The sequence below is a fragment of the Schistocerca serialis genome, chromosome 5, assembly GCF_023864345.2.
Source record: "Schistocerca serialis cubense isolate TAMUIC-IGC-003099 chromosome 5, iqSchSeri2.2, whole genome shotgun sequence".
NCBI classification, from domain to species: Eukaryota; Metazoa; Arthropoda; class Insecta; order Orthoptera; family Acrididae; genus Schistocerca; species Schistocerca serialis.
The window spans coordinates 701908507-701921568 of record NC_064642.1 but is presented as its reverse complement, the minus strand read 5'-3'; positions in this window follow the sequence as shown (position 1 = coordinate 701921568).

Genomic DNA, 13062 nt, shown 5'->3' with positions numbered 1-13062 from the left:
AATTCTGTTTGTAGTAGCTTACCCGCACTCCTATTTTTTTATTCATTATTAAACCTACTCCTGCATTACCCCTATTTGATTTTGTATTTATAACCCTGTATTCACCTGACCAAAAGTGTTGTTCCTCTTGCCACCGAACGTCGCTAATTCTTACTGTATTTAACTTTAACTTACCTATTTCCCTTTTAAAATTTCTAAGCTACCTGCCCGATTAAGGGATCTGACATTCCACGCTCCGATCCGTAGAACGCCAGTTTTCTTTCTCCTGATAACGACGTCCTCTTGAGTAGTCCCCACCCGGAGATCCGATTGGGGGACTATTTTACCTCCGGAATATTTTACCCAAGAGGACGCCATCATCATTTAACCATACAGTAAAGCTGCATGCCCTCGGGAAAAATTACTATCTTCAATAGTAAAAAAAAAACTTGATAGTATCACTTCTGGGTATTTCTAGAAGTGTGGCTCGTTATTTACTGTCTCTGCCCACGATGCAGTGAAATTGTAGCACTGATTTGTCAATTTATGGTACTTCATAAGAGGGAAAAGAAAAAATACAATGTATCGAAATAAATGTATACAGATTTTTTTTACATTTTCGACTGATTGTTACGTCTACTTCATACAAACATGTGATGCCTTAATCCCAAGCTGAGCGGCACATCTTCGGTTTGGTGCTTCGGGGTTGTCATTAATGCTGTTGCTCATTCGTTCATTGTTTTCAGGAGCTCCAACCAAATCTCGTCCACCCATTCGAGGGTTTTCAGACTGAATAAGTTGCCAAAAGGCATGGTACAAGACGGAGAATCGTAGTCTGACGAGGAAAGTTGCGCACATTGAAGTGCCGATGGTATGCTCTCTGAGAGAAGGTGATGGATTTTTGATTTTAAAAATGAAGTTCTATCAGCGAGAGCAGGTGTTTCCTGCAGGGGAAACAAAGATTGTTGAAATTAAGTTTTTCAGAACAGTCGCAAATCTCCCTTGATACACCGACGGAAAAAATAGCAATATCAAGAAGGAGTTGTGAGACATAAACTAAGGTTGCTAGGCCTGTTTCTACATCAGTAGGATGATTTCTATTCAGATTTCACGACAGTCATGTAAGTGTAGCGTTGGAACATCGTACTGCATCTGCAGCAGCAATTTGAGCAGCAGTTGGCACCACAGTGACACATCGAACCGTTACAATCAGGTTACTTCATGGACAACTCTGAACCACACCCCTGAAGCGTGCATTCCTCTGACCCCAAACCATCGCCGTCAGTGATTTTAGTGGTGTCAGGCGACAGCTCATTGCTGGGAAGGGTGGAGGCCCGCTGCGTTTTCTGATGAAAGCTGCTTCTCCCTCGGTGCTAGTGATGACCGTATGCTGGCTAGGAGGAGGGCTGTTGAGGCCCTCAACCAAGGTGTCTACGCGGTAGACACACTGGACCTACACCTGGTTTTCTCGTCTGGGGTGCGATTTCTTATAACAGCAGGAGCACCCTCGTGGTTATCCCATGCACCCTGACGGGAAATGTGTTCATGAATTGACCTGTTGTGCTGTTACTCATGAACAACATTCCAAGAACCATTTTCCAACAGGATAACGCTCTATAGAGTGTCGACATGTTGCCTTGGCCCGCTCGACTACCAGAACTGTCTCCAATCGAGCAAATAAGGAAATCATCGAGCGATAACTCCAGCGTCATCCACAACAAGCATTGCCCGTCCCTGTATTGACCGACCAAGTGCAACAGGCATTGAAGTCCATCCCGCATCCGCCACCTGTACCACAAATTCCATACACGTTTGCATGCTTGCGTTCAGCATCCTGGCGGTTGCGTCGGTGTATCAGCCTTTCACACCTGCAATGGCTTACCTCGCGCAGACATTAACCTGTGATCTTGCAATGTAAATCGCTTAAATATGTTACCTAGATATTTCTTTACTCCACATTATGTGTGGAGTGTGTATTTCGTGCGCTTTTAGCAAAGCGAATTGCATACTAGTTTCATAGTCATGTTGAGCTGCAGGATCAAGTGGAATGAGGTAGTTGGTCACATTTACCCGGCGGCCACTCCAAAAGGGAAACTCCTATCACAGCAGTATTTCACCGGTTTAGACTCAACAACAGCGGCCAAGTATTGCGGGATAACGGTATAAGTGGGGCACACTGGTGGTACAGGGGAATAGTACTTGCGGATACAGGATAGTCTCAAGAAACGTATAGGTACAATATAAATGCATTACAACCGGGTCATATAACACTTTTCAGAGGACGCCCACCGGTTATAGAAAACATGAAAATAGATTGTCACTAAAAGGGTATATTCGCGGAGTGCTTGGTGAGAATATTTTCTCTGAGATAGCATCTTACTATGTTACTTAAGAGCAGGCGCCACTTTCAACTATGCTGTATTTTCAGTTTTGTGTGTGTTTGGGGAGAGGGGCAAGGTGCTGATCTAGCGCCAGTGTGGAGAAAGATCTGGGCGCTCATTTTCCTGTGTGTAGGAATGCTGCCCGTTAATTAATTCATAAGATTTCCGTATTTGGCGGATCTAATTCTGTTATAAAACTTCTCATTGCGGAATAAACATTTCATTGTGGAGTAGGGTACACTAAATTACAGTACCAGCCTCTGAATTGGAGAAGTGGGAGAGTCTCGGGATAGTTACATGATGGGTAGTTTTGGAGTGATTTTTCTAATCTTATCTACCTCCAAGCTCTTTTCACACTCACTGTGGAGTCACCGTGTATACCTCGCACTGATGAGCAGCAGATAATATCGGAGACGAGGACATTCAAATGTACCATAATTGATGTTCAGTTCTCATATGGTTGTGGCAACACGAGTCAAGTAGCTGAAGATACCGGCACATAATTGCTAAAATGTGTCTGTACCATAGCGATTCGAGACTTCGATGAAGATTAAGCGTGATCGGACAGGGGGCTGTATTCAATCTGAAATCATCATTCTACACATGAAAGTGTTCGTATGACTCACCGTTTAATTACTGATATACATCAGCCAGTTTCGTGTAACCACTCAGGGAGCTAGCAATTAAAGGTAAATTTTGTGTCTCTCTTTCAAATCCAGTATGGTATTATCCACCATCTCACCCATTACCAGTACAGTCTTGCCACGCTTATGTTGCACTAATTAACTATATCAATATGTGGTTTGATCTCCTTATTCTGTTGGATTTCGTAAAGCAATATTATTGTATCTTGTTGACCGTATGTGAATACAGACTGAGAAAATAAATGTGATTTCGCTGGACATTGAACTTAATTTAATTACTTAGAAATTCTGTCCCATTATATGTAAATATCGTAAATATAGTAATGACGACACAATAACCAAGTTACGTGGGCCACTTTAATACCATTTTAAAAAACGGTTCAAGTGACTGAGCACTATGCGACTTAACTTCTGAGGTCATCAGTCGCCTAGAACTTAGAACTAATTAAACCTAACTAACCTAAGGACATCACACACATCCATGCCTGAAGCAGGATTCAAACCTGCGACCATAGCGGTCGCTCGGCTCCAGACTGTAGCGCCTAGAATCGCACGGCCACTCCGGCCGGTAATACTATTTAAATAATTAATATTTTATTAAAATAATTATTGTTTGCGCTGTGAACCAATTTTAATAGGTTGTTGGTGTCTTGGGAGCTGTATGGCTCACTAAGGTCAAACGGAATGGACACTTTTTATCGAACTGTGGTTCTGAGCTTGGTTGCTATCTCGGAATGTGACGTATGGACATTTAAGCCGGACTTTGTCAGTCGTGCACCATATTGTACCCTGAAACTGATGATCTGCTCCCAAAGAACATGTGATATTTGCAAAAGAACTGGGTTTGTTTTACTATCTTAACAGTTGAACGTTACATGAATAATGCAATTTGTGTTTTTTTGATAGCTTACATTTCATTTTTATTTTACTTGTAACTGGATTTGGATAATACTTCCGCTTAATTTAATTTGGCATACTGATTATTCGAATGTAGTAGATTAATAATGTAATAAGTAGACTGTTAAATACAGTATTGGGAGATTTTACCGACTGCGATACTTTTATAATCTAAAAGAATATTTGTTACTAGATAATTTTTTTCACCTTTCAAACATGTTATCTTCTGGGAAAATATTCTAATTTCAGAAAAAGACTGCAACACACACAAATTGGATACTGTCATTTACGAATGGAATAAGAAAATACGTTTAACTTCTATTACAGGGCTGGCTAGAGGCGGAAGTCTGAAAATTGCTCCAAAGTACCGGGTGATCAAAAAGTCAGTATAAATTTGAAAACTGAATAAATCACGGAATAATGTAGATAGAGAGGTACAAATTGACACACATGCTTGAAATGACATGAGGTTTTATTAGAGCCAAACAAATACAAATTTTCAAAAAATGTCCGACAGATGGTGCTTCATCTGATCAGAATAGCATTAATTAGCATAACAAAGTAAGACAAAACAAAGATGATGTTCTTTACAGGAAATGCTCAATATGATCACCGTGATTCCTCAACAATAGCTGTAGTCGAGGAATAATGTTGTGAACAGCACTGTAAAGCATGTCCGGAGTTATGGTGAGGCACTGGCGTCGGATGTTGTCATTCAGCATCCCTAGAGATGTCGGTCGATCACGATACACTTGCGACTTAAGGTAACCCCAAAGCCAATAATCGCACGGACTGAGGTCTGTGGACCTGGAAGGCCAAGCGTGACGAAAGTGGCGGCTGAGCACACGATCACCACAAAACGACGAGCGCAAGAGATGTTTCACGCGTCTAGCAATATGGGGTGGAGCGCCATCCTGCAGAAACATAGTACGTTCCAGCATGTGTTTATCAGCCAGGCTGTAACATATCGGCGTACCTCTCACCCGTCACGGTAGCAGCTACAAAACCAGATCACGCATTCCCTCGAAGAAAAAAGGCCCGATAACGGTAGATGTGATAAATCCAACCCATACCGTGACTTTATCGTCGTGCAATGGAGTTTACAAGACAGTTCTAGGATTTTCGGTAGCCCAAATTCTGCAGTTGTGGGCGTTGACAGACCCTCGGAGCGTGAAATGAGCTTCGTCGGTCCACAACACGTTACTCAACCAATCGTCATCTTTCGCCATCTTTTGAAACGCCCACACCGCAAATTCCCTCCACTTCACTAAATCGCCAGGTAACAGTTCATGACGCCGATGGATTTTGTACGGATAGCATCGGAGGGTACGCCTAAGTGCCAGCCAAACAGTAGTGTATGGAATGCCGGTGCGACGTGCGACTGCACGAGCGCTGACTTTCCCGTGCATAGACGAACCCGCTACGGTCTCCATTTCTTCCTGAACTGTCTCAGCAGCATTACGTCTTGTGCTCGGTTGGCCACTACGGGGTCTATCGTCTAAACAACCCGCGGCTTCGAACTTCGAAATCATCCTCGCCACAGCTGCATTTGTCAACGGACCTTTCTTTACCCGGTCGAATCCCCTTCCTATGGCGATAGGATCGTAAAGCTGAACTAGCACATTGCCCATTCTGATAATACAGCTTTACGAAAAGCGCCTTTTCAGGTAACGTCAACAGGCTGCGACTGCCTGCGCATCTGATTCTCTCTCTCATTACAGCTCCTTTTATACGCGATTGCTAATCGCAGTCACTGACGTTTTGCTGTCCAGCGCCATCTGTCGGACATTTTGCGAATTTTTTTTTTCTTATAAAACCCCATGTCATTCCAAGCATGTCTGTAAATTTGTACCTCTCTATCTACATTATTCAGTGATTTATTCAATTTTCAAATTTATACTGACTTTTGATCACCCGGTATAACACTCTCCCACACGTTGCGTTTCTCTTCCTAGTACGAACAAAATTAGCCCTCTGTAAAATGAATGACGAGAGCATGTTGACCTTGAAGTAAGTAAGACGAAATCTCGACAGCAAACAGTAATCGAAATGATTAGTCTAAGAGATTACATGATGAATGTTTAATCGGCTTCTTGACCTCTCTATTAATCCTGCGATGATATCAGCATATCATGGTAAGCGGTATGTTGCGACCGTCTAATACAGCCAAGGCGCTAGTTCGGAGTTGCAGATGAAGTACGTGGAGAAACCTGCTGAGTGGTGCGCAGGGGCAGCGCGGCCTGCCTGTGAAGACGAGCACCGGCTCGGGTTTCGCGAGGATCAGAGGTGAGGCCGAACCGTGCCAGGGTCAGCTGTCTGCTGAATAAAATATCCGACGCCACCTGACCATCGACTGGGCCCAACCTACAGATGCCACCGGGAGACGCCTACTAACCTTTGTTCTCGTATCTTTGCAGCTGCGGATCTTACTTGAGACTTCTTCGCAGACGCGCACATAAAGAAGAAACTTCTGTAAACGGTGAGAGAAGAGCGTCATTTTCTTAGGGTGAGACGCAAATAAAATTAGTCAGAAATATGGAAGCTATTTGCCACCGGATATTTCCGCAGCATGTCAGAAATATTGTATCCGATATTCAAAGCTTAATTCGTGATACAAATAATGTAATAACAGCGCAATGCCACGCCCCATTTTCTACACTACTGTGTCTCGTTCGCGATATTTTATCGTTTACTATCACCAGAAAAGACATCTATAGAGTATAGAGGGCTTGCAGCCCCTTTAAGGATCGATTAATTACGGTTTATTAAAGGAATACACACTCAGGGGAACACAAAACCCGAATGAAAGCTTTAATTGCGCCATTTAGAATAAACGCCCAAAGACAACATTTTGTTGTTGAAATTTTTTCATGTGATCCTTGTCCCTAGTTCAATGATGGTAACACTAAAAGTACCAAGACCTTAATTAAACTAGGACTTGACACAGGTTGCTCTACTGTACAGCTACTCAAGAAGATTCACGATGTATGTAATGCTTGTTCTGAAATGTCAGAGAAGAGTATTGTCGAAAAGGCAAGCCAGAAGGATCAGTCTAAATAAAAAGAGCTACATGAAGTCTAAAATGGCAAAATGTAAAGTCAGGGTCAATATTAACCTGTTAATAAATTCTAATAAACTCTTTTTATCTGCATTTCCCGAAACTATCGTTTTTAGTGTAAAAGGGACGTTTTCTGCTGAATCACTGGAGTTAAAAAGGTAAAATTTGCTACAGATTTTGTATAGAGCTTAACACTACTTACTGTGCTACAACATTCAACTTAATTTAATTTTTTCTGAAGAAAATGCTATGTCTCATACATATAAATTTAAAAAAATGATTACAAGAGTTCTAAGACTGATATTTAAAAACTGCTACGCAGATTTGTTTATCTAATTACTGCGAATAACCAATGACATTCTGAAACTGATAACTAAAGTAAACTTTGAAAAAAAATGTCCCTCTTCTTCTACATGTATCCAGAAAAGTCCTGATCAAATTATTTGACAAATAAACGAAAAATTATAAAACACGTTAAAACCAATAACGTAATGACAACATATGCCAACTTTGGTTCAATTATCCCCCAAATAGTAAAAGTCACAGTAGGTTATTTTTATCCATTTACTTTCTCATATGTCCCCCTTTAAAGTTTGTAAAATAAATTTACAGTTAGTATGAATGTAGACTCTCCCGGCGCCCGCTGTTGATGAAATGACAGGTGTCGATGTTAAAATACCACGGCATTTCGACTAATGTGGTATTCATCATCTTTGAGCGAAATATCGAGAGCTCATATACGCCACTGAAGAAGCAGCTGTGTCCCAGGTCTCCAACGACATCACGCCTGTATAGAATTCTCAAAGTGCACAAGGAACGGGGACCACTATGGCCAAAACTCGACAGAGCCAACTCATAGAATTACGGACTGGCCGAGTATGCGGCAACGTTTGTAATCCCCCTACTGGTCACGGTAGTCACCGTGTGAAGAACTCATCCGATTTCGTGACAGTACTTAAGGACATGCGACTACAAAGGGATGACATGCTCACGAGTTCGACGTGGCATTGCTATTCATGAAAGTACCCCTTCAAGTTTCCTTAGTGGTCCTGTCTCAATTTTTCGAGCCGAAAATAAACTTTAAGACCATGCAGTGACGTACACCTACTTCGAGTATAACGGGGAGTTTTATGAACAGTTGGATGGAGTGGATGTGGGATCTCCAGCTGCTTCTGGGATCGCAGACCTCTAGATGGAACGCATTTTGAGGAGTTGGCATTCAATCCACACACCATAAACCCAGACACTTCTTCCGTTACGTCGACGATACTTTTGTGGTGTGGGAGCATGACAGGCGCTGGATGAGTTTTCGGATCACCTGAACAGCATCCATAAAACCGCTGCATTCACTTCGGAAATAGATGTGAATATTTGTCCTCCTTACTTGAGCCTACTAATAAAGAAGAAAGCAGCTGGTACACTAGGTCATGTAGTGTTCAGAAAGAATACCCACACAGACCCATAGAACCCTGTAAGTGCATGCAATGGGTTGTCACCATCTAGTGCACCTCAGACAGTGTAGATGGGGAGTGCACCATCTGCGATATACACTCCTGGAAATTGAAATAAGAACACCGTGAATTCATTGTCGCAGGAAGGGGAAACTTTATTGACACATTCCTGGGGTCAGATACATCACATGATCACACTGACAGAACCACAGGCACATAGACACAGGCAACAGAGCATGCACAATGTCGGCACTAGTACAGTGTTTATCCACCTTTCGCAGCAATGCAGGCTGCTATTCTCCCATGGAGACGATCGTAGAGATGCTGGATGTAGTCCTGTGGAACGGCTTGCCATGCCATTTCCACCTGGCGCCTCAGTTGGACCAGCGTTCGTGCTGGACGTGCAGATCGCGTGAGACGACGCTTCATCCAGTCCCAAACATGCTCAATGGGGGACAGATCCGGAGATCTTGCTGGCCAGGGTAGTTGACTTACACCTTCTAGAGCACGTTGGGTGGCACGGGATACATGCGGACGTGCATTGTCCTGTTGGAACAGCAAGTTCCCTTGCCGGTCTAGGAATGGTAGAACGATGGGTTCGATGACGGTTTGGATGTACCGTGCACTATTCAGTGTCCCCTCGACGATCACCAGTGGTGTACGGCCAGTGTAGGAGATCGCTCCCCACACCATGATGCCGGGTGTTGGCCCTGTGTGCCTCGGTCGTATGCAGTCCTGATTGTGGCGCTCACCTGCACGGCGCCAAACACGCATACGACCATCATTGGCACCAAGGCAGAAGCGACTCTCATCGCTGAAGACGACACGTCTCCATTCGTCCCTCCATTCACGCCTGTCGCGACACCACTGGAGGCGGGCTGCACGATGTTGGGGCGTGAGCGGAAGACGGCCTAACGGTGTGCGGGACCGTAGCCCAGCTTCATGGAGACGGTTGCGAATGGTCCTCGCCGATACCCCAGGAGCAACAGTGTCCCTAATTTGCTGGGAAGTGGCGGTGCGGTCCCCTACGGCACTGCGTAGGATCCTACGGTCTTGGCGGCATCCGTGCGTCGCTGCGGTCCGGTCCCAGGTCGACGGACACGTGCACCTTCCGCCGACCACTGGCGACAACATCGATGTACTGTGGAGACCTCACGCCTCACGTGTTGAGCAATTCGGCGGTACGTCCACCCGGCCTCCCGCATGCCCACTATACGCCCTCGCTCAAAGTCCGTCAACTGCACATACGGTTCACGTCCACGCTGTCGCGGCATGCTACCAGTGTTAAAGACTGCGATGGAGCTCCGTATGCCACGGCAAACTGGCTGACACTGACGGCGGCGGTGCAAAAATGCTGCGCAGCTAGCGCCATTCGACGGCCAACACCGCGGTTCCTGGTGTGTCCGCTGTGCCGTGCGTGTGATCATTGCTTGTACAGCTCTCTCGCAGTGTCCGGAGCAAGTATGGTGGGTCTGACACACCGGTGTCAATGTGTTCTTTTTTCCATTTCCAGGAGTGTAGAAACCTTCTCAGTAGAACTATAGCAATAAAGTAGGTGTTCTGCTAAAATAGGTACAGAGTAGTACAGATCAGCAGAAGATTCAAGAATAAAAAACATTCAGTAATCTGGGAAGAGGGGGAAGAAGACGAGAGACTTGCTTTCCTTCCATACTTGTGACGACTTTCAGCCAAAATTGCCAGACTACTTAAAAAATCGAACATAAATATCTTCTTCCGACCATCTCCTAAGTCATAAGAATGTTTTGGCTCTACGAAAGAACTACTATAACTGAACATGCTTGTGATACACAGTAACACCTGTGAATTGGGTCACTAATACATAGGGAAAACGCAACGCTTTATTTCTAAATGTGGTGAGGAGCACATAAGGCTTGTTCAGTTGGGACGTGGAGAGAAGTCAGCGATGCATAACAGTGCATCAAGTGGGACCACTCCTTTGCTTTCATATCACCAATGTGCTACGCTGAGCAATTGGCTATTGGGGCGGTATTATAAAGGAATCTTTAGATATAAGTGTTCCCAATAATATGGTCAGTAGGGGGAAGGATACCAACTTATTTTGGCATGGACTCCTGTGCTAGCAGCAATAAGACGAAAGCGCGCCTAGCACCATCCAGCCCGCAAGACGCATCTGGAATACCCAGAGGGAGATTCTAGTCCAGCCTCTGGTTTCCCCGCTACCCCCACCCTGCAACCCCCCACCACAGCAGCCTCAGCCCCACCCACCCTCAGGCCAGGCAGCGTCAGTTCATAATAAAATCAATCATAATTTTTCATGCGTTGGTGACCCATTTCCACAGTATTCATCTTGTCAGAAAGTATCAAACGTTTGTTGTCTTGTGCAGATGAAGCAAGTTCCTATTGTTGCTTTGACTGAATTACATGCTTTCTAGTGACTTTTACTTCTGAATCATTCATGCTTTACCTATAACTGATTAATCTATTAACAAAAGTTCGTTTTATGCAATTTGGTCTGCACATTACGTGCCTAGACTCAGTCTCGTGAGCATCCATTGTTGGTCATTGATTGACTTATTCTGTAATTGGTTCACCACTAAGTACGTCTTTCAATAAACCAACTCCCTTTTTATTGACAAGGGTGGGGGGGGGGGGCGGTGCTATAAATATTATTATCGAGTTAAGGTGAAGGGTCAGACCACCTTTGCACCTCATTTTTCAATTCATTGTAAGTACTAGTGTTGGTTAAATAATATATGAAGCTATCAGTGTTTGCATAGGCCATTTTTACACTTAATGACTTAGATTTTTTAACATATTGCCATAACGAAAATATACAAGCAGCGTCTTGGAAATATCTGAAACTTCCATGGCTACTGTTTATGAGAGACTTCAATACAGTAAACTGAAGGTGCAGGGTGGAGAAAGGGAAGGAACTATTGATATCAGCTGCATAAGGACATCATGCGGAGTCAGAGACGATGAGTGAATAATGTGTGCCGGACCGGGATTGGAACCCGAGTTCTCCTGCTTACTGCACAGGTGCGTTAACCACAGCTACAGTCACACAGAGTTTTTACAGCAATGGCGAGGACTGTCTCGGCTTGTCCACGCAGCAGAACCACATTCCCACCGAGCACCGCATTTCCTGTCCGTATTCTCCATTCTCGCTATTTTAGGTTTCCCGGGGGAGGTCGGATGCAGTTGTGTATCCGCGGTGAAGGTGCTAGATTCATTGCCATTTCAGTGGTGGCTAAGTTTTCGTTGAAAACTACACTTCTCTGAAAAATTAGTTTGGCAATTAATATAGCTGCTCCCGATGTGCCCTACCAGGATTTGACTGATCTTACATCCCGCATCTTTCGCTCACTGTGCGTGGTTTTTCAGACACATGATCGACAAATTTCCTCTTAGCTGCTGATTTTGATTATTTGACCAATATTTATTTGACGATTCTCGTGAAGTTTCTCCAGCACGAGTGGCTGGTATTTTCTAAGCTCCATCCTCCAAGGCTGAAGGCAGACTGCAGTCAACATCACGGCTGCAGTTTATATGTATCTGTCACGCCAACGTCTAAGGGCTTTCTTCTGGTCATTACGACTGTGATGCTTCCCTTGCTGTCCGTAACGGTTGTTCACTGCAACACAGGAATCCAGTATCCGTTTACCCCGAGGCTTTTCTCTTTCTTTTTGAAGTTATCGTCATAATTGTGGATTTGTATGGCTTCCCTGGACAATAGGACGTAGTAACTCTTCATGTCGGTGTCTTCTTTTCATGTTTCTCACAAAGCACGTGATCCACCAAGGTCGATTTATCCACCTCTCAAAACCTGCAATACCATTTATTTTCGGTGATCCTGCTGTTTCTGGACCGTCTAGTCATTTCAACATAGATTTTTGCACATTTACAATAGGTCCCCTTTATCCTTTGCCGATCTTAGACACTGATCTATTTATGAACCGACCAAAAAGATCAAAGTGTATTTTCTTCTCGAAACCATTTCTGGTACACATGCATTCTCGTGTGTTAGTCGTAATGCATGGCTTCATCCAGAGAGCTTTCCTGAATGATAAGGGTCAATGAATGTTTTTGAAAACCAGTTCATGTTGTGAACATTGTTTCAAATTTCTGTATTGAATAAGATAATTTTTCTTATCCGAGAGGTCGATAATAATTTCTTTGGTTTCTAATCTATCGGATGGTGGACAATATGAATGTAAATCATCAACGCTCTCAGGGTATTCAAGATCCACTACCAAAACGTACCCAGTGTTGGAATCGTCTAGCACGTTTTCCACCGCCGAAAGTTTCGACACTCTCTGAAGGAAGCCAATCAAAACTGGACACTGGAAGATTCAGCAACATCATCCAGCTGTGAAGTTAGTTGACATCAAGAAGGATTATATTAGATTCGTCCAGTCTCTCATCATAATTGGACATGAATCTTCAGCTGGCATTGGCATGACTGCACTAACAGTGGACAAAACTTCTAATGCACCTTTCACACACGTAAGAAATGAAGGTCACTATACTATCAGTTAATTCGTTTCGGTAACTTTTCTAGGTCGCCCAACTACAAACTTTTAACTATTTTTCGAGATCACGAATCAAAAGACACACACAAATAATATACCGGTATCTTTACGAGTTTTGGCAGGGTAACATATAAGAAA